A 22,974-nucleotide genomic window follows, 5' to 3' on the forward strand; every position below is an offset into this window, starting at 1 on the left:
GAACAAGAATACTTAAAGTTGAAAATCAAAGGAACAATATGGGAATATTAGAAAGCTAGTCAAGGAGTTCCAACATACGAAAAATAGAAATGCTAGGAAGAGAGGCTGGGCTCGGTGGCTCACTTTGGGAGACCAAGGTGGGTGGATCACTTCAGGTCAGGAGTTCAAGACCAACACGGCGAACCCCCCTGGCCAACATGGTGAAACCCCATCTCTACCAAAAATACAAAAATTAGCCAGGCGCGGTGGCACACTCCTGTAATCCTAGTTACTTGGGAGACAGGCAGGAGAACTGCTTGAACCTGGGAGGCAGAGGTTGCAGTGAGCTGAGATTGTGCCACTGCACTTCAGCCTGGGCAACAGAGTGAAACTCCACCTCAAAAAAAAAAAAAAAAAGAAAAAGAAAAAGAAAAAGAAAAAAAAAACGGCAGGAAGAGAAAACAAATATGAGGAAATGATCCAACCAGTTGTTTAACACAAGTTTCTAGAACTGAAGGACAAGTGTCTTCGGATTAAAAGAACCTGGAAAAATGGATAAACATAGATCTACATCAAGACAAAAACATGTGAAATTTTAAAACATTGGAAGACAATGAGAAAGTTCTACAAGTTCCAGAAAGGAAGAAAACAAATTACATAGAAGGGATGAGGAATCACTAAGACTTAAGACCTCTCGCCAACAGCATTGAAAGTCACAAGATAATGATTTATGCTTTCAAAATCTGAGCCAAAATAAAAGAAGGTTTCCAACTTCAAATTCTATACCCAGCCAAACTTTCAATGTCAATGTGGACTAGACATTTTCCTTTTTAGAGGCGAAAGGTCTCTAAAAATTTACCTTCCATTAAGCATTTCTACAGAAACTGCTAGAGGATGCACTCTAGCAAAACAAGGGAGTAAGCCAAAAAGGATGATAACACAGAATCTACAAAAGCAGGTAATCTACAAAATCCAGCTAAGGAGAGAGGCTCAAAGGAATCCTCAGAAGGAGAATGTCAAAGAGATACTAAGATGGTGTCCAGAAGCCTAAAGATTACCCAGTTTATAACAAAACCAGCCAGGAGGCTCTAGGAAGATATTTCTAGATAGGATAAAACACATTTTTAAAAAATTAAAAATAATGTGTATATATTGAAAGGCTAGTAATAAATCAGCTAGGCTTGTAAAAAAACTAACCAACCAATCAAAGAGAAAAAAATAGAAGGTAATTATTAACTCCCGAAGAAAAAATAGTCACGAAGGAAAGGTGAATCATAGTGCTATGTTGCTCAGATTTCAGCAGTGCTTACACTCTCATGAAAAGGTGAACTCTGAATTTGGATCAAACCCGAACTACGTACTAAATATATTGAGGATGGTGCACAGAAAGAAGAAAGGGGGGCACAGTGAGACCAAGGAGTCAAATCCTCATCTTCTACAGTCGCAAAGTCAAGATAATGCCTACGCCTCAAAAAAGAAAAAGAAAATCAAGAAGTAGAAGAGAAAAACAATGTGACTTAGATATACAAATGTAAATGTCAAGAGAACCAGTGAAAGGAGTTAGAAACTATTGGTTCCACTAAGCAGAAATTAGGGTGGAGCTGGGAGGGCTGGAGGCCTGATCCTGATGCTCTGCAAGGATCCTGTAGAACTCTTTGACTCTTAAAACGATGCATATGCATGTCTTTGATGAAAATAAAAACTAAATGAAAAATGAAAAGAACCTGAACTGGCAATTCAAATACAGATAACCAAAAAAGATAGGGAGAAATGTTCTTTATCACAGGTAATAAAATGATTGCCAACGAAAAGAACAAAATGCTGTGTTTTGACAAATTGACAAAGGTAATCAACCTCGATAATTCCCAGAAAAACAGGTACTTTTAAACTAATTCTGAGAATGTCAGTTGATACAAGTGTTAAGAGGGCAATTTGGCCATAAAACGCTCACAGCTTTTGACACGACATTTCACATTTAGAATGAACTGCAGAAGATGAATCAGACATGGACGTGACAATGAATAAACAGATGTCTGCCCCAACTTACACAATCCAACTTCTAAATGGATCTAAATACTCAATAAAAGCAAACCAATTAAATTAATTACAATATAGCCATTTGCTAGAATCCTATGTAACCATTAAAAAGCACAAGATAAGAAATTGCTTAATGGCATGGGAAATGTTCAGGATATATAATTAGTGGAAATAAAAAACAGGATGGCAATGATGAACTCAATTAAGCACGTACAGCCACATACACACCTAATTTATAGAAGAAAGCAAAAGGCAGAGGCTGGCCACCAATATGTTGGCAATGGTGATCTCTGAGTGGAGGAACTAGGGAGATTCTTGCTCTTACACTTGTCCAATATTTCAATATTGTTCAAGCTTTTTATAATAAACATGTATTGCTTTTTTAATGGGAGAAATATTTTTAAAAATTACGTGCAATAAATGTTAGCCATTAGCTGAGGTTGTTTTATGGGGAAAACGTACGTGATCCCTGCTTATCGCGCTCTCCATTACGGTAATGAATTAATGGAATGCAATTAGCTACATAATTTTTAAAAGAGCCTTCGGGCAGGAGTGTGAACGTCACCCTGAGCCCCATCTCAAGCTGGCATCTGGTCAGCTGCAAAGTCAACACGCCTCCTGCCACTTAGGTGGGACCAGAGATAAGGGAAGTCTCTAGCCAGCCCTGCCCTCCACGCAGAGAAGCAGCTGTGAGCAATGACCCAGCCGCTGCTTGCGAATGTTCTTGGTGAGAAGCACATGCATTCTGGCCCCTCTCTGAGGCCATCACAGGCGCTCCAGCCTGTCACAAAGCCCATCTTTGACTGCCTATCATCTAGCCCGAGTTTGGCCCTTAGTCACAGGTACACAAGTATTTCAGAGCGTAACCAGGAAAAGCAGCTCACCCAGCAACACAGACGCTGAGCCCATCACCGTCATCCTCTGGAAGCGTAGCTCAGCCACTGCACCTTCATAGGCTCCAGGCAGGAGGACCTTCCAAGACAAGAGGGGAGGCACATAACCTACTCAAGCACATGACTGACTAACAAGGCAGGAGGACCTGGCCACGTTCACTGAGAAGGTACTCTGGGAATGGCAAGCTGGATCGGGGCTGCCTCCTGCCCTTCAGGTGCATGGAAGTCAATGTGAAATGCACAACTATGGAACTGCACGTGGGGAGCGATGAATGGGTCACTTGAATGGGTCTGGAGAAGGACTAGGGGTGTCAGGAGATCTCGAGACTGATGGACATGATGGGAGGTGTGAATTGAGGAATGACAAGTAAGGCTGGTGCAACAGAAGAAAAGGAAAGGACACAGGACCGATGGGATAGAGTGGCCTGGTGCACCAGGAGCTGGGCTCACGGAGGGGTTTACGTGGCGCCGGGTAAGTGGGCACGTCACTCACATGATGCTGCCAGAGATGAGGCAAGCAAGCAGAGGGCATCCAGCTGGGCCAGAGAGGGAGGATGAGGGCTGACCAGCCAGGGGGCAAGTGGAAGGAAGTGAGGAGAAGAGACACGCAGGGCGCCGCGCTGATGGGACTTGGTGATGTATTACTCCTGGACGGTGCAGGGGAGGAAGAAGATGCAGCCAACCTTGGTTTCAGGAATACTGAGGCCATTCATTGAGATAAAGGAGCATGGGGGTCAGGGGGTGCACAGAGGTTTGACCAAGTGGAGCAATGCATTGAGGCTTACAACAGTCAAGTCACTGCCACCCTTATCATTACTCCACTGTCCTCAGATTCAAAAATACACACAGTCGGACTAACTACAGTCTTCATTCTGACACCAATCAACACGAGTCCATGAGGGCTCTATTTTAGTATCTTCATTTAGCTTGTTAAGGATTCAGTGTCCATGTGTAAGCCCACCCTCCAACCCACAACGAGAAGAGTAACTGTCACTTACATCCACTTGTTCTCCTCCCTGTGCCGGGCCAATGTCCCATACAGTCCCGGGGGCCTGGTGTTTCCCGCTGGCTCTTCCTTCTGAGGCCCTGATAGCCACTGGCTATGACCCGATCCTGGATTCAGGAGCTGTGCTTTGCATGGCCGCTGCCTTGCTCATAGCAGTAGAGTTCCTTCCACACAAATCTCAGCCCAGGAGCTGACTCACCCAGGCTGTCCTTGCTGGGAAAAAAATGGGCTGGTATTAGTAAGAGATGAGCACCCAGTGGGGGCTGTCCCTGAGGTTGTGGAAGCAGGAACTTGGAGGCAAGTAAGCGAGTACCAAAGGCAAGCCCAGGCAGCTGAGACAGCCCCTGCGCCCATGCCAGAGGGGAAGAGGACACCCTGCCGGCTGGGCCAAAAGCCCGGCTCTGAGCTCTGCAGCCCACTTGTGTGCATTTGGAAACAAGCTATTTGGGGTGACTGTCAGGAGCAGGACGGGAGTTTTCCAGGTGGTTTGCTACAGGGCTTTGTGAAAAATTATCAAATTGGTAAACCTGGCCAGGAAAGTTTGGTAAGCTCTTTTGTCCTGATGAGCAAACCATAAACATGTGCTCCAGTGCACTCAGGATGGAAACCTCTCACGATGGAAACCTCTCACTGAAAGAGGCCCTGACCCAGGCTCACAAATGGGAGACAAGGCAACCAGCCTCTGGGGTCAGAGCCGCTGCCAGCTTCTGCTTTGAACCCCCGCCCGTGTGTCCCAGGTATGATGAGCAGTACTAGAGGCAGGTGTGGGGACGTGAGCTGCACCCCAGACTTGATGCAGGCCTGGGCTGTCTGCACTCATCTGAGCCTCAGTTTCTTTCTCTGTAAAGAAGGCCAGTGACACTCCCCTGCAGCACTGGGAGGCTTCAGCGAAGTGGCCAGTGTGGCAGCACAGATTCCACCCATGTCCGCAAAGCAGGGAGGGAGGGACAGCTCCCTGGGGGCCTGCAGGGTTGGGCTGCAGAACTCGAAGGACCTCTGCCTCCCTTGTTTCCTGCTCACAAGTCTCATTTTTTTTTTCTTTCTTTTTCTTTTCTTAGAGATAAGACCTTGCTCTGTCACCCAGGCTGCAGTGCAGGGGCACAAAGCCATGCTAGAAAAGGGGGGGGGGGCGGGCATCCAAGGGCCCCAGAGATGCTCCCACCTCAGCCTCCTGAGTAGCTGGGACCACAGGCATGCACCACCACACCCAGCTCATCTTTTTATTTTTTGCAGAGACGGGGTCTTGCTATGTTGCCCAGGTCGGTCTATTGGCCTCAAACTATCTTTCCACCTGGGTGTCCCAAAGCACTGGGATTACAGGCATGAGCCACCGTACCTGGCCCTCACAAATCTCATTTCTTAAAGCTCAATTCCCTAGCAAGTCTTGATTTTCGTGCTCATCCCAGCCTTTGTCACACACCCCACTCTGTCTCCTGTTCCTCACGGTACAAATCTAAACCCAGGGCACACAGCCACAGTCCCTGAGAAAGGATGGCAAGGAGGAAGATTGGGAGGAGAAGCCAGGAGGCCTTTAACACAGCAGCATGGGACCAGAGGCCCCGGGTGGTCCTTGGCACCCAACTCCATGGCTTTAGAGGGGTCGCTTCTACCTTTGGGACCCCTCCTCTCCAATATGGCTTCTCCAACTCTGATGAGCACCCGCCAGCTGCATAAACAGCTGGGCCATCTGGAGCATTAAATCTTTGGATTTGTGGCCTGCCGAGCAGTGGGGTTTTGCAGAGAGCAGTGGGGGCTGGGGGGGGCGAGGCAAAGGGAATGTATAGGACAGCTGGGCATGAATGAGAGAGGGGAGAGGCCAGGGTCGCAGAGGACAGGGAACTGCAGGACAGAAGGAGTCAGTTAAGCAGCCCTTTACAGAGTCTGAACTATGGTCTGGGATTCCCCTGAGAACCTCACAGGAGAGTCCATCAATAAATGAAGCCAGGAGCCCAGCAGCATGGGGGCGGGGGGCAGTGCAGGGCAGCTGGGGCAAGGGATGCTACAGCAGGGAAACGTGTGCCCAGGTCAGCCTTTGTCCCCTCTGGGTGGCCGCCAGCAGCCCCGGCTAGCAGGGGCTAGCTGGGATCACCAACTGCTGCCGATACCAGAAGCATCTGTCGGGACGGGGTCTGGGCCTGCTGCAGGAGCAGAGCTGTCTTTTATTTTACTGTGTTGAAAAATACTTGCTGGTAGGAGAAGCCTCAAATGCAAGAACAAAGAACATATCGCCAAATAGCCCTGAAATTACAATGAGGATCAGGAGCTCCGATGGACGGGGTGGAGGCGAATTCAGATGGGGTGGAGGTCAATGGGGACGGGGTGGAGGCGAATGGGGACAGGATGGAGGCAAATGGGGACGAGGAGGAGGTGAATGGGATGGGGTGGAGGCGAATGGGGACGGGGTGGGGGTGAATGGGGGGTGGGGGTGAATGGGGGTGGGGGTGAATGGGGGGTGGGGGTGAATGGGGGGTGGATGCCTGCAGAGAGCACTGAATGTTGAGTCAGAGCTGCCTGGGTCCTGATTGTGGATATGATGGGCCCCAGGCCTCAGTTTCCTTGTCTGCACAGTGAGGAAGTGACATCACCCGCCCGGGACATTGCCCGGATGGAAGGGGAACTGTTGGCTCTGCCTGGGACACAGAAGCATGATATAACTTTCCTTCCATCCTCGCCGTGTCAGGGTCCACCCAGCGCCTACTCCCTGGGAGGAGGGTCAGCCGCCAGCTGCTCTACCCTCTGAGCAGGACTGCACCAGCCCTGGCCCTGAGTTCCCTTGCCTCCCAGCCTGGGCCAAAGCTCCCATCCCACTGAGTGTCTGCACACTTGTCCCATCCACATCAGGACCAAATCAAGCTCCCTTCTGGCCTTGGGAGGGTTGGAGCCTTCAGCCAAAGGCCCGGTAGAAGAGCTGAAGAGGATGGCCGAGCTCACTCAAGTTTCATCAGAGAATCAAAACCAAACCTCGGAATTCTGTCTTGCAAACCATCAGCCTAGGTTTATTTTCAATCTTCCCTTCCCTTTTTGAGAGGAGGCCCCAGCGACCCCCACAAGGCAGACTCAGCTCTGGCCAGTGGCCATGGGGTTTCAAATTTCGAAAGGGGCCTTTTGCAAAACGTTCAGTTTCAAGCTCTCGTTCGATTGCCCACATCCTGTCCAAGCTTCCTGGGGGAGTGAGATTTATTTAAGGAAGGAATCAGATCCCCACATTCATGCCATTGAGCGAACACATGCTCCGTCCCAGGCAATTTCAAGGATTAAGGTTACATATCTCTTAATGAGTCGCAGGCGGAGGGCAAAGTGGAGCTGGCTGGAGGAGGAGGTGCTATTCCCCCATGCCAGGGACCCCCGTTCTCTGCCAGGGATATAATTTGTGCCCCATATGACTGCACAATTATTCTTTTGTGCATTCACTCAATCTTTCATTCGACTAGCATTCTTACTGATCAGCCCCTCTGCACTGGGTTCTGTACTGGTCAGTGAGGGGTCTGAGGTGCCCAGGACAGAGCACCCACAGCCAGGGAGCTGAAGCTCTGGTTAGGGAAGCAGACACCTAAACAAATCATGACCAAGCAACAGAGGTTATGGATGAAGGTCAAATTCATGGCCATCTAACACTCAGAGTGCGGGGCGACATAGCCCACCTTGGGGACGGAAGCAAGTGAAGTCTTGCATTGTGGAGCAGTGTGAGGGCGGCCATGGAGAGGGCCAGGGGCAACAGCACAGAGACACGCACACCTGGAGACCCGGGGAGGCTCTGCAAGGCAGCACACGAGGCCAGGGAGCATGTAGCAAGAGGCGTGGCAGGAGGCCAGTGAGCTGGGACTCTATCCTGGGGCCGAGGGGAGCCACGAGCAGGCTCTCAGGAGCAGGGACTCCGGGGCATGCATTCTAAAGAGACGGCTCTAACCCCACCTCCCCGAAGACAGCAGAGTGGAGGTGGAGGCAGAAAGACCAGCCCAAGATGAGGGAAGCCTGCACAGCATGGTGGTGGCTCAGATGAGATGTGGGGACTCGCGGGGATGCGCAGAGGAGGGATGGGTGCTTTGGTGAAGACTGAACGGCAAAGGCGGGAGGAGGCAGCAGGGATGATGCTTGGATGATGCCCGACGGCCCGGCCGCCTGCGGGGTACCACTGTTTCTCAGGCAACCACTTTAAGAAACTCAGAGTGAAAAGCAGTGGAGGAAAAAGAAAAGGCCAACTCATATTCCAGTCTACCTTTAGTTTGTCATTTGGCAAAACATCGAAGAGAAATACTTGAACGTGGACCAGGGAAGACCAAATCCTGACACTCAGCAGAGACTTTGTAAACACGTGTGGTGCTTGAGTGAAGAGCAGGGTTCGAAGCTCACAACCACCCAGATCATTATCAAGCAGAACTCAAGTGACAGCGAAGCATAAACCCCCATGTCCAGTCACTTCTTTCCTCTTAAGATGTCCAAACACCCCACGGACCTGAGCCCAGAGAGCCAAAGCCAATGGCCATCTCTGACCATGGCTAGAGCGCTGTCCTCCCAGGCTCTCCTCAAAGCCAGGGAGAGAAGCAAGGGGACCTTCCTGTGAGCGGCAGGACCAGCCCAGCTGGCCCAGCTAATGACGGCCCCCAGGGCTTTGGCTTCATAGCACCTATCACGAGTGTAATTAAATACTTTTGCCAGAAACATTTGATTAAAATCTCTCACCCATGACTTGGAGCTCGGTAAGGGCAGAGGTGGTATCTGTCTGTCTTCTTGCTGTTTATCACCCAGCCTGTGGCATGTGGAAAGAACCCAATACTTTTCAATAAATGAATGGCTGGATGAACACCTAACTGGCCTAACGTTTCCTGATGTCTAGACCTTCCGGTGGGCTATAATGGCACAAAAAGAAGACCTTGTCCTCAGAAGCGCATAGCGGATGGTGACGTGGCTCTGGCGTCAGCATGGAGGGGTGGGAAGGGACAGATGTGAACATAGGACTGTGGGAAGCTAAGGCGGAGGGCAGGGGGCTGTGAAGGTGGGAGAGGGGGTGACATTTGTGTCAGGCCCAGCACAGGCTGAGTGGCCAGTGGGAGGGATGTGAAAACTAGAATAACTGTAAGTTGCTGAATGCCGTAAGGTTGTTTTGCCTCATTAACCACATAATTCTGTGGGCAGGGGCAAGGGGTGTCAGTGAAAACCTAACTCCTGTCTCCTGTATCAGCTTGCTGGCACCAGGTGAATCTCAAGGTCTAACCTGAAGCCATCTATACTGACGCTGCTGCCCAACCCCGGCATTCAGAGGTCGCCCTGCCACCAGCACAGTCAAAGCTCCTCATATAAGGGGCTGGAGCTCGTCCAGATGGAAAGCAGCCAACCTAGAAGAGTCAGAATAGGGGTCCCAGGTGCCCAAAATTAAGAAAGGGGAGTCTACCTGATGTGCCCTGATGCAGGATGCCCATATCAAGTCCTCACGAAGGAGAGGACAGTATCCACACCTGATGACCAAGAACCCACTGCCAAGTTCAAAGGAAGGACGTGAGAACAGCAGCGAGAGATGAAATCCAGGGTCAGAGCCAGCCAAGACAAGAGAAGAGAAATGGTCAGTGTGAGGCATGCAGTGGGCCCTCAATACCTATTTGTGGAACGGAGAAGAGAGGGAATCATAGAGGGGTGAAGGGTGGGTCCTGTGCATGTGTCCTCCACAGAGCATGGGTGTTGCCAGCTCACTTTTCTGGCTGTCTGTTTCCTGGTAGAAGAGCATGCCATGCCGTCTTGAAGGTCGGGACTGGCCTGGAATACCATCCAGGCCGGCATTCTTCCTATTACTTAGTGGAACTCTCCAATCTTCTGGAAGAGGGGAATTTGAGTATCACATCCATTTGAGAGCTTTGAAATTAATGCATTTGAAATCATAAAATATAACTACTTTGGGTGAGGATGAAGAAAGTTGGCACCTAAGATCTCTGAGGCATCTATTTCCTCCCAAGTACCATGCTATGTATGTGACATGTATTAAATAAGGTCCTGTGAAACAACACATCCACTCAGGCCGGCCGGTATTGTTATTCTCGTCTACCAGACGAAGCTGAGGCTGAAAGTCAAGGGGTACTCCTACCCACAGTCCCACAACCACAGCAAGGAGGAATGTGGTCTGCTTGGAAAGGCATGGAGTGGGCCCACTCACTGGAGCCATAAAAACAAGACTGGGTTATTTTTGATCTCCTGTCTTGGCAGAGGCAAGGGCAGCTTTCGGGAAGACCTGGGGCCTCGATTCCACCATGCCAAGCCAGCGTTGCCCAAGGATGGGCCAATGTCCAGGGAAGTCCGAAATGCCAGTATCCTGTCTCACTGTCTGGCACTGGACACAGGAAGCTGGACTCAAGGCAGAATCTGGACTTGTGTAGGAGGATGCCACAAACCATCTGACACACAGCACACTTCCCCAAAGAACAGCTCCCAGGCCATTCTCAGACGGGCCGTCCTGGTTCCAAATAAGCACGTGTATTTTTAGTTATTCGTTCATTCACTCAGCAACAATTTACTGGGTGCTTCCGAGGCACAGAGTTGGCAGGCACCAGGGATACAGAGAATAATTTGACCCAGTTCCTGGCCCCTGCGGCACATCAGTTTAATGATGACATGTAAACAAACGCCCACAATGGAGGGTGGGTGCTCTGATTGAGTTATTTATGCCACGGCATGAAGTCGGGACATGACTACTCTCTGTGGAACAGTCGGGGAAACAGTCCTAGTATGAGTTCACTCATTCACTGCCTCACACTTGAATAAGCTAATTCACTAATTTATTGACTCATTCACTTATTCACTTACTCATTCCCATAGCTAATTTATTCCTTGATTACATACTCATTCACTGACTCATTTGCTCCCTCACTAATTCACTTTTTTATTCATTAACTGTAATATATCCAACACTCATCTATCCCTCTATTTATTCACTCAGTAATTTGTTTCATTCACTGACTCATTTATTTACCCAGTTCATTTATTCAATTGTTTCCTCTTTCTTTAATGTATTCATTTGTAAACTCACTCATTCCTAGACTTACTAATTCATTCATTTGGTTCTTCATTGAGTCATTAACTCATTGATTGGTTCATACATTGGCTCACCCATTCATTTATTTCCTCATTGCTAATTGACTTTCATTTATCTGTTAATTCATCAATTCATTCAGGAATCCATGGATCCACTGATTCACTCACCCATTTACACATTGGTCTTTCATTTCTTGATTCCTTGACTTACGAGTCTTCCATTCATTCACTCACTGACTTAGTCTTTCATCATCCACTCATTCGCTTTGTGACATTTTTTCTTGCACATGAACTCATCCACTCATTAACTCACCATGCATTTATCCACTAATCACTGATTCAGTTATTTATGCACCCATTGCTGATCCATTCACTCACTGTGTACTCCTTCACATTTTCATTACTTCACTTATCCATTCCTTTATTTACTCCAAGACTCACTTGTTCATGTACTGCTTCCCTCCTCCATTCTTTTATTCACCATGTATTCACCTATTTATTCAACAGATGATTACTGCATGTGCTCTCCATGTCAGGCACAAGGGGCAGAGCAGTGAAGGAGAGGAGTGTGGTCCCCAGCTCTGCGGAGCTACAGACTAGTAAGTCTGTTACTGGCTCAGGAGCCATCTCTTCCGCAACTCACCTGACACTAAGATTGAGCTGAAGGCACACCTTCTGTGCTTCTAGAAAGCCCATCTACCTGCCCTATTTTATAAAATTGCTATATTTATAAGTGGGTCTCCATCTAATCTCACAGAGAGCCCATCTGCCTGCCCTATTCTGTTGAATGGCCAAATTTATAAGTGGGTCTCGGGCCAGGCACAGAGGCTCACACCTGTAATCCCAGCACTTTGGGAGGCTGAGGCAGGCAGATCACGTGGTCAAGAGATCGAGACCACCCTGGCCAACATGGTGAAACCCACATCTCTACTGTAAAAAAATACGAAAATCAGATGGGCATGGTGGTGGTGTGCCTGTAGTCCCAGCTACTCAGGAGGCTGAGGCAGGAGAATTGCTTGAACCCAGGAGGCAGAGGTTGCAGTGAGCCAAGATCACGCCACTGCACTCCAGCCTGGTGACAGAGCAAGACTCCATCTCAAAATAATAATAATAATAATAATAATAAGAAGAAGAAGAAGAAGAAGAACAAGAACAAGAACAAGAACAAGGAGGAGGAGAAGTAAAAGGAGGAAGAAGAAAGAAGAAAAGAAGAAGAAGGAGAAGAGGAAGAGGAAGAGGGAGAAGAAGAAGAAGAAGAGGAAAAAGAAGAAGAGGAGGAGGGGGAGGAGGAGGAGGAGGAAGAAGAAGAGGAAGAGGAAGAAGAAGAAGAAGAAGAAAGAAGAAGAAGAAGAAGAAAGAAGAAGAAGAAGAAAGAAGAAGAAGAAAGAGAAGAAGGTCTCCATCTAACCTCACAGAGCCACTTGGTGAGTGGAACTAGACCAAAGTCATATATAAATGCCACTCCTGACATGAGGTCTGACAAGAATTAGCATCATAAATGTTGAGCTGAAATTAATACCTTAATATTAGTTATTTTAGTACTCTCTCAGATATTAGCTGCCAGAAAATACTAAAATATGGGATATAGGGGTCTCCTACCACCACCTCCAAATAAATCAACTCACTAGAATTTGTAACTTGAGATAGTGAAAAAAAAATCAATGTAAGTAGCATGCAAAAATGTCTAAAATATATCCATAGTACACGCAGAATGGCACTATATACTATTAAAATAAAGATATAAAAGATTAAGGTTTCATTTCATAAAAGTTCATGGTGCAGAACTGAAATACTTATAATCTTCATTTCAAAACACATTTTAATCACTGGTTCATTATTTGCCCTCTTCTAATTTACTTTTTCATAGATTTATTTTCTTAATCATAATAATCAAATCCATGAACCAAAATACAAAAACAAGAACACTGAACACTTTAATACCTGTCTCTGACCTCATTATACACAGAGACAACAGATTGAATCTTTTCTGTTAAATGGATTTCAGAGAAGCAAAACTGTGTTGATCATAATTCTTGCTTCATGAAATGTTATCATTTAATATTCTTGGCCATTCTAGCTTTTTTGTTGTTCATGTTAGTTACTCATTTTCAAAAACAAAGTCAACAACAAAGAATCTACTCCCAAGGAAGCAGGGAGAAATTGACTATTATTTAAATCTTTCCATTATCTCCTCAAACAGAGGTAAAACAGTTAACCCAGGTTAAACAAATCTTTGTTTTATAATATAATCTCCCAACTGGTCATGAGTGGCAGTTGTAATTTTACTAGCATAAATACTTTGTACTTGTTTAACTATTTATTATTTATAACAAAATAATAAAACTCAAGAAAACCACAACTAACCCAAGAACAAGATCTTTGACCAAGGCTAGACTCTGTCTATAAGCTCCTTAATCTAAGAGATAGCAAACCAAGCCTCTTTTTAAATGGATCTCATTTTGCAAAATGAGTTATCCATGACACTTGGCAGGTACATTCTTATCATTGGTTCAGGCATGGTCTTTTTGGACTTAATGATTGCATGAAGTCATTTCTTCTTTTAAAATAATAAATCATCATCATCTGTAACAAAAAGGCCAAACTAAGAATAAACTCTTAATCTGACTTGCCCTGTTCTACACACTCCTTGGCCACATGGGTAACAGTCAAGGTCTCCATCCTTCAGATAATTATTAAAACAGCCAAGTTACGTCCATTCCGTAGGGGTACAAAGCAGATACAGAAAATAATGAAATACCTTTATCATTGGTTCATACTTGGCACTTATTCATTTAGTTAACCAGGTATTTGTTTAATTTTAACTTTTTTTGTCTTAATGAATCAAACACCCAGGAACCCACAGCAAACTAAGAACAGAACATCGACTGTTAAATGTCTCTATCTAGATGCTTGTTACGCAAAGTGGTGGCAAATTTAATCTGTTTTCTTTTTCTTGACGGACCAAGGTATTTCGGAACTGAATTAATTACATTCCTTGCTTTACAACATACCCTCAGAATCGGTCCATGTCTTAACCTCTTTTTCTTTACTCATGAATATACTTGTTTGTTGATCCATTCACTTACCTGCTAATCATATACAATTAGTATCTGTGAACCCTCTCAAGCTCCAGTACTACATTCTCAAATTTTCCTGACATTATTCCCACAAAGGTTTACATACTAGTTCTTTCTTTTGCAATGGACCTCAGCGGTTCACAAAATGATTGATCACAGTTTTCATTCAGATGCATTCCATTCACATCACTGGTCCAGACATGGCCCCTCTACATTTAATTTGAACAACTTTTAGACATCACAATGAACAAGAAGGAACCACCATCTTACTCAGCAACTAGAATACTGACTCCATAAATGAGTAACAGCCTTTATCAAGAGGAAAGTCTCTAATAATCAATGAGACAAACACACAATGTGACATTTAACTATTGAAAATGAATGGAAAAGCTAAGTTTTTTTTTCTCATACTGCGTTTGTTCTAAATTGGATTAATTTCAGTTCATAACACATTCTCATCATAGGCCTATGCATGGCCTTTTAAAATTTAATTATCTTTTTAAATGACAGTTGAAATTGTGAACTAACAATCCAAGCCAAGAACTTTATTACTTACATTGCAAGACATTCTCCTTAGTCAGAGGGCTGAAGTTCCTCATCACAGGGAATAATTAAATCAGCTCTGATCTGTCCATCCTGTAGATGATATTACCAAAGGAAAAAGGATATTACCAAATGAAAAGACCTAGATTTAGGTTTCGATTTCGTGAACAGGAAGTAACCGTCACAGAAATTGATCACAAACAATGATTTATTCCACGTTCTTATCTCCAGCTCTTAAATGGAGCTCCATCTTATTAATTAACGTATTATTCATTTTAATAACATTAATAATACACTTAAATGAACCACCCAACTTAAAAACTATGAGAGTTACACACATATGACTCCATATTCCATACCCACCGAGCTAAAAATGTAGAGCTCCTCTTTTAAAAAGGGCCTCTGTTGTGCAAAACTGTAGTCACCATGAACCTTGATTTACAATACAGTCTTATCATTGGTCCTTACATAGCCTTCATTGATTATATTCTGTATTTTTTTATCATACACTAAATACCCTAAACATACCACCCCAACAATGACAAGAGCTTGCATCGTTACTCACACTGAACCATCTTCATCATTACAGAATCGTTGTTGGCTTGAGTGTGTTCATACTATGGAGCTGAAAGCGATGGCAAAGAAAGGAAAAATAAATATGCATTATTTTATACCTTTAAAAATTTATACAAAAAATATGCAGGAATATCTCTTACCAAAAAAGGAGTGGAAATATCAAAAGTTCTCTCAATTGATCCTGTTTCCCTCCTTGATTTGTTTAGCTATTTATAATCAGGTATTGATAATTTGTGAAATTATTTATTTGTTTCTCTTAACAAAGCAGACAAACTTGAACTCACCACTCTCCCATGGCAAAAACATTGACTATTACCATTCTTTGTCTATATGATTCTCAAGCAAAGAAGAAACATTCCTGATTTCTTAATTTAATTCATAAAACTCAGTGTTTGGAGATATTAAAAATATACAATTGCACAGATGTTCTTATTGGACTCATTCTAATTATTGGTGTGTAACATATTCTCATCCCTGATCTTCTTTAATTTTGTGTATAGATGTAGTCATTTATTCATTCTTTTATAATACAATGGATACCTATGACTAAACACCCCACCCAACCCAAGGACAAGAACATCGTGCATTACTTGTATAGGTCGGTAGCCTTCTTTCCCAGAGACTTACCAGCCACCGTCTTTACCAACGATAATCATTTCTGGAGGGTAGAAAGCAAGTGGTAAAAAGAATGAAACGTCCTAAATTTTGACTGTGCCCGAATACTCTAACGAATGCAAGGTGAGCAAGTTTAGATTAATTTTTTAAAATTGGGTCATGTTCTTTTTACAATTGGCCAAAATAGTCCCTCTTCTTTGTCACACTAATTAAGTTATTAATTTTGCATTTAAAATGGATGTCTTTCCAATTTCAACAAAAGCAAAAATTGACATATGAAATCTAATTAAAGAGTTTCTGTATAGCAAAAGAAACTATCATCAGAGTGAATGGATAATCTACAGAATGGGAGAAAAATTTTGCAGTCTATTTATCTGACAAAAGTCTAATATCCAGAGTCTACAAGGAACTTAAACAAATTTACAAGAAAAAATACAACCCCATTAAAAAGTGGGCAAAGGACATGATCAGACACTTCTCAAAAGAAGACATACATGCAGCCAACAAACAAGAAAAAAGCTCAACATCATTGATGACCAGAGAAATGTAAATCAAAACCACAGTGAGATACCATCTCACACCAGTCAGAACGGTGACTATTAAAAAGTCAAGATAAAACAGATGCTGACAAGGTTGTACAGAAATAAGAACACTTTTACACTGTTAGTGGAAATGTAAATAAATTAGTTCAACCACTGTGGAAGACAGTGTGGTGATTCCTCAAAGATTTAGAAGCAGAAATACCATTTGACCTAGCAATCCCATTACTGGGTATATACCCAAAGGAATGTAAATCATTCTGTTATAAAGATACGTGCACGCATGTGTTCATTGCAGCACTATTCACAATAGCAAAGACATGGGATCAACCCAAATGTCCATCAATGACAGACTGGATCGAGAAAATGTGATACATACACACTATGGAATACTATGCAGCCATCAAAGGGACAAGAGCATGTGTTTTGCAGGGACATGGATGAAGCTGGAAGACATTATCCTCAGCAAACTAATGCCGGAACAGAAAACCAAACACCACATGTTCTCACTTATAAGTGGGACCTGAACAAAGAGAACACATGGATACAGGGAGGGGAACAACACACACTGGCACCTGTCAAGGGAGGGTGGGGAGAGCATCAGCAAAAATTGCTAATGCATGCCGGGCTTAATACCTAGGTGATGTGTCAACAGGTGCAGCAAACCACCATGGCACACATTTACCTATGTAACAAGCATGCACATCCTGCACATGTACCCCGGAATAAAATAAAATAAACCAAATAAAATAAATTGATGCCTTAGAATCCACCACCTGAATCAAGAATGAGAGCTCTCCACAAAACATGTCAGCGTCAATGCCTCCACCAATGCACTCAACAACCTAAATCTTTGGACTTCCCATATGCAGAATTAGATTTATCTAAACACTTGTTTCAAAGCAATTTCACACCAATGAATAGTGCTTGATACCACTTAATTCATCCATTCACAAGCCAGTTTGGCCAATTATTCATTCTTTGTAAAGAAACAGAACAATGTGCAAACTCACAGAAACCCAGAACATGTCTGATAATGTGCATCTATGTACATCCTCCTTATACAAAAACTTGTAAGAGCCAAAATATTTGCCTTGAGAAGAAGACACTCTCAGAAACTAGTTACATCACAACCCTTATTTCCAGACATGTTTGCTACTGGCCCTTGCTTTATCCTTTTAGCTAACTGATTATTATTAACTTATGCATTTGTCCATTATTAAGGTAAAATCAGTATCATTGTACATGATCTAGACTACAGCACGGATAATCATAGCACACGCACAGTTGCTCATTACCAAAGTAAGAGCAGATGACGTCACTTTGTAATGGAATTTAGTGAGAACAATAGCTCTGGTTATAAAACAAATTCTTGCCACTGACCCTCTTTAAAATTAGTCTTTTATTTATATAAACTGCATCCCTTTTCAGGGATAAAGCAAACAACCAGGAAACCAAAGACAACTCAACATAAACACGGACAACTCATACATTTGTCTACATGTTCCTCACTCTGATAGATTAAAAAACCAACACGATTCCCACTTCCTGAGCAATAGATCAGTACCATGACTTGCTTCAGTACACATGTTATAGTTCGTCCAGGTGTGGCCATGTTTTTATTCACTTATTTCTTTTACTTGAGTTCTGCATGCATTAATTCACTTGTAATAACATAATCATTATCCATGAATCACAAAAGCACAAGAATAGGGTGACTGAATTTTTTTTTTTTTCTTGAGACAAGGTCTCACTTTGTTGCCCAGGCTGGAGTGCAGTGGCACGATCTCGGCTACTGCAACCTCCACCTCCCGGGTTCAAGCAATTCTCCTGCCTCAGCGTCCCAAGTAGCTGGGACTACAGGCACTCGCCACCACTCCCAGCTAATTTTTGTATTTTTAGTAGAGACGGGGTTTCACCATGTTGGTTAGACTGGTCTCAAACTCCTGACCTTGTGATCCACCTGCCCCGATACCCCAAAGTGCTGAGATTACAGGTTTGAGCCACCGCACCCAGCCGATAACTGAATATTTTTAACTACTGTCTACAAGATCATTTCCAACTAAGCAGTAGACTAGGTTTCTTTTATATTGGAGCTTAAACTTCCTGACTTCTATTATTCACCATCCTTGACTCATACTCACAACCAGGCCACAGACTATCAATCTTTTTCTTCATTTAGACTTTGTCTGTTTCATTTATTTATTAATTTCATAATAAAGAAATATAAATGAATCAGAACAAATAGGACGAGAGCTGTAATAATCCTGCTGTCTCTCTGTAGATCAGTTCCTACAGAAATTAGACCTGTTTCTTGAACTGACTTCATTGTTTCAAATATGCATTACTCAACATAATGCTTCATATCACTCCCATGTTCATTTTTGGGCCATGGTTAGTCTTCTTTGATTATATTTTCTACTTATTAATAATGCATTGACCACTCTTTTTTCTTTTTTTTTTTTTTTTTTTTTTTGAGACAGAGTCTTGCTCTGTCACCAGGCGCCAGGCTGGAGTGCAATACACAATCTCGGCTCACTGCAACCTCCGCCTCCTGGATTCAAGCAATTCTCCTGCCTCAGCCTCCTGAGTAACTGGGACTACAGGCTTGTGCCACCATGCCCAGCTAATTTTTGTATTTTTTTTAGTAGAGATGGCGTTTCACCATGTTGGCCAGGATGGTCTCGATCTCTTGACCTCGTGATCCACCCACCTTGGCCTCCCAAAGTGCTGGGATTACAGGCATGAGCCACCACGCCCGGCCACATTGACCACTCTTAAATGGCCCAAACAAAGACAAGCACTTTGATGATTACTCACATTTGTCTGTATGTTCCTTAAAACGACCACAGAGCAGTGGCCATGGCAGGAGCAGTGGCCATGGCAGGATCAGTGCAGGAAGTGACTGTTCTGAGGATTCCAAGGAAGAGCAGAAGACACAATTTGAGACTTTGGATCATTAGTTCTTCCATTCTACCTTCCATTTGCTCTGTCAGTTGGTATTTATTGATTGATGTTAATATTTGCTTATTTTCCCCTTAATAAAATAAGTATTGGACTTACAACTGACCCAGCTGACCTGAGAATTGACCTAAAAATCACATATCCGTTGATAACTACTAATCAGTGCTATTGCCCTATCAATTGTTATGATTCTTAGCCAGAGAGTTAAAACCACTGACCCATTTATTACCCATTCCAAATTAATTAATAGTATTTCTTTCCTTGCCACACGTTAACAATTAGAATATGCCTCTCTCTCTTCACGTTTAATCATTTAAATCTTTGTTTGATTCTTTCACTGATTCATTGATATTAATATAATCACAATTCATGAACCGTAATATTGAAAGCAAATAACTCTTGATATCTCTAATATCTATCTCACGGATTTTTTTCAACAGAGGAATAAATTAGATTTCTATTATACTGAATCTCAGAGTTCCAGACACTTAATATTCATCATCCATGACTCAAACGCCACCAGCTGTCATCACTGGCTCAAGCTTGGACCTCATTTTCTTAATTCATGTCTACGTGTTTTTATTGATTAATTTACCAGTTCACTAACAATAAAATAATTACCTAAGAGCCACAAAAACTTGAGAGCAAAATCCTTAAATAGCTCTAATATCTGTCTATGTCATTATTACTAAAAGCAATACACCTCTTTCATTAATTAAATTCAATGTTTTCATTAATTAAATCCAATGTTATATATATGCATTAAACAACATAGTGCTTTATATTAATTCCATTTTTACCAATGGGCCAAAGTTTACCTTCAATGATTATATTTAATACTTCTTGATACTGCCACAAATATCTTTTTTAAAAAACACTGAAACCAAGAACATTGACTATCACTCACACTGGTCTCCATACGCCATGCACAGATGCAACCACAGAGCTTACCGTGAAAAAGGAGCGATAGGACCAGCTGGAGTGCGTTTATTCTGCGGAACTCAGGGCACCAGAGACGACCAGGAAAGACGAAGACACTATCTGCATTATTCTTTGTGTTCATTCCTCCACTTCTTCAGTCATATAGGTAATTTGGGACCACAATTTATTTTACTTACTCTACATAGCCAGACAATATCAGTCACGCCACTGACACAAACATAAACATTCATTATTATTTATCACTGTCTACAACATCCCTAACTAAAGAAATAAAAAGTTATACCACTTATTCCCTAATGGTATTGGTGTTTTCAATATATACCATAGGCTTTCTTCTCACTCTGCTGCCCAGGTAGAGTGCAGTGGTGTGATCTCGGCTCCCTGCATCCTCCATCTCCCAGGTTCAAGCAATTTTCCTGCCTCAGCCTCCCAAGTAGCTGGGATCACAGGCATGCGCCACCATGGCCAGCTAACTTTGTATTTTTAGCAGAAATGGGGTTTTACCATGTTGCCCAGGCTGGTCTCAAACTCCCCACCTCAGGTGATCCACCTGCCTCGGCCTCCCACAGTGCTGGGATTATGAGTACGAGCCACTGCACCTGGCCGTATCATAGTTTTTCTTGCCTCACAAACTATTTTTATAATTGGACAGTGCTTAGTCTCATCCAACATAATTTATTTGTATATTAGTTCAGTGGTTCCTTCATTGATCCGATTATAATAATAGATCAAAAACTTGTGCTCACAAAGAGCAAAAACACGACCCTTGCGTATTCCTGACGCCCGTCTATAGGATCACTTCCAAAAAGGGTGAAAAACTGTATTTCTCTTCTGATGGACCTCAGAGTTCCAGATAGGTATTCACTGTCTAAGACCCATCCATTACCAGAAGTCATGATTAATCCAGGATTAGCTCTGGTGCTCTTCATTCATTGTTATATTATTTATTACTTTATTAATTCACCATTAATAACTTTTAAACACTGTCACTCACAAAACCCCAAAAGGAGCCTCGGTGTCTCTGATTTGTATATACATCCATCCTCACAATTCCATACCCCTCATTATCTTTTGTAATAACACAGGACGTGCTTTTCATACAAGCATCCATCAGTAGAACACTCCACATCCATTCCATACTTATCCCTGGGCTACTCATGGCCTTATGGGATTATATGTCATATTTTTTGTTAATACACTATTAACCTTAAAACAAAATACCCAAGATGGAACGAGAACTTTGAGTATTACTCACATTGGTCCGTAGCTTCCAGCACAGAGATGGACCATACAGCTCTTAGCCTGTGAAAACCAGCTTCTGTGCTTCCATTCTGAGTACAGAGCAGAAGAGATGACAACAAAAATGAGACCTTCTCTCCATTGATCCTTGCTTTTCAAATACACCTCAAATTAATGAACGTGTAAACATTTATACCCATTTATACATTCATTAGTTTGAGATATATTTCATTTTTTATGAACCACTGGCCAGGTGTGGTGGCTCACGCCTGTAATCCCAGCACTTTGGGAGGCCAAGGCAGGTGGATCACTTGAGGTCAGGAGTTAAAGACCAGCCTGGGCAACATGGTGAAACTTTGGACCCGTCCCTGACCCAGAACTTGAATATGGTCAATAATTTATACTGTCTTTCTCATTCAAAGAGGTAACAGGTATTCAAGGTTTCTCTTTAGTTGTTACCAATTTCAGTATATATATATTAACAGTGTTGTCTTTCCACATATTTTTATAATTGGACAATGTTTAACCTTATTTATCTTTTTTTTTCTTTTGAGGCAGAGTCTTGCTCTATCACCCAAGCTGCAGTGACATGATCTCAGTTCACTGCAACCTCCTGGGTTCAAGCAGATTTTTGAATTCCAGGTTCAAGCAATTCACATGCCTCAGCCACCCAAGTAGCTGGGATTACAGGCGCATGCCACCACGCCTGGCTAATCTTTGCATTTTTAGTAGAGATGAGGTTTCACCATGTTGGCCAGGCTGGTCTTGAACTCCTGACCTCAAGTGATCCAACGGCCTTGGCCTCCCAAAGTGCTGAGATTACAGGTAGTCCTTATTCATCTTTATTTGTATATTTATTGATCGGTTATTTCATTGATCCAATTATAAATATAAAATAAAAATTCATGAACATGAAAATCAAACACATATACTTTCTATTTTTTGCCATCTGTCTGTAGGATCATTTGAAACAAGGAATAGACTAGGTATCTTTTGAGACCGACCTCAGAGTTCCAGACACATATTCATCGCTTATGACTCCTGCGCCACCAGTGGTCACCATGGATCCAGGATTGGCCTTCTTTTCTCCATTATTTTCTACATCGTCTGTTGATTAATTCACTCGTTTACTAATAATAACTTTAAACCTAATGATTCACAAAACCCCAAAAAGATATTCCTAATCATTCTGACATTAATATATGTTTCATTATTGTCCTGTTTTTCATATGTGAATTGTCAATGTAATACTTCTGACTCCCATATCTCTCACTAGATACAATTCACCATCTTTGATTATATTACATATGTATATATAGTACATCACATATGTATTTATAGTACTCTTACATAAACCACCCAAAGAAATACAAGAAATCTGACCGTTACTCACATTGGTACCCATGCTCCTTCCTAAGCATGGTGCAAACAGAACACGTGATCATGAAGAAGTCCTCAAATCAGAGCAAGTCTTTCCATTCTAAGGAGCACAGAACAAGGAAGATGATAGCAAAGGGGGCGTATGAACTGTGAATCCTTGCTTCTCA

At 43.2% G+C, this 22,974-nt stretch overlaps 1 long non-coding RNA gene and 3 other non-coding genes across 9 annotated transcripts in view; all 4 read right to left on the bottom strand.

Moving 5' to 3' along the window:
• Nucleotides 1–376: 376 nt before the first annotated feature.
• LOC116557758 overlaps nt 377–22,974 on the bottom strand; it is a 32,793-nt gene continuing 10,195 nt past the window's right edge. For 2 of the 6 annotated variants that reach the window (XR_004271682.1, XR_004271683.1), the window contains 7 exons: nt 22,821–22,907; nt 19,103–20,238; nt 15,118–15,169; nt 14,566–14,645; nt 9,601–11,424; nt 3,908–4,128; nt 377–2,988 (listed from right to left, as the gene is read on the bottom strand). This is a non-coding gene — a long non-coding RNA (uncharacterized LOC116557758). Of the gene's footprint in view, nt 2,989–3,907; nt 4,129–6,392; nt 8,076–9,600; nt 11,522–14,565; nt 14,646–15,117; nt 15,170–19,102; nt 20,239–22,820; nt 22,908–22,974 lie in introns of those variants that run through there. The other 4 variants (XR_004271686.1, XR_004271684.1, XR_004271687.1 and 1 more) reach the window with 4 other exon arrangements.
• On the bottom strand, nt 19,712–19,786 carry LOC116558155. The gene has a single exon (XR_004271882.1). It is a non-coding gene; the product is annotated as a small nucleolar RNA SNORD113/SNORD114 family (small nucleolar RNA).
• On the bottom strand, nt 21,023–21,094 carry LOC116558079. The gene has a single exon (XR_004271820.1). It is a non-coding gene; the product is annotated as a small nucleolar RNA SNORD113/SNORD114 family (small nucleolar RNA).
• LOC116558078 lies at nt 22,426–22,497 on the bottom strand. The gene has a single exon (XR_004271819.1). It is a non-coding gene; the product is annotated as a small nucleolar RNA SNORD113/SNORD114 family (small nucleolar RNA).

Source organism: Sapajus apella, unplaced genomic scaffold, assembly GCF_009761245.1.
Source record: "Sapajus apella isolate SASKATOON/1434 unplaced genomic scaffold, GSC_monkey_1.0 scaffold20, whole genome shotgun sequence".
NCBI classification, from domain to species: domain Eukaryota; kingdom Metazoa; phylum Chordata; class Mammalia; order Primates; family Cebidae; genus Sapajus; species Sapajus apella.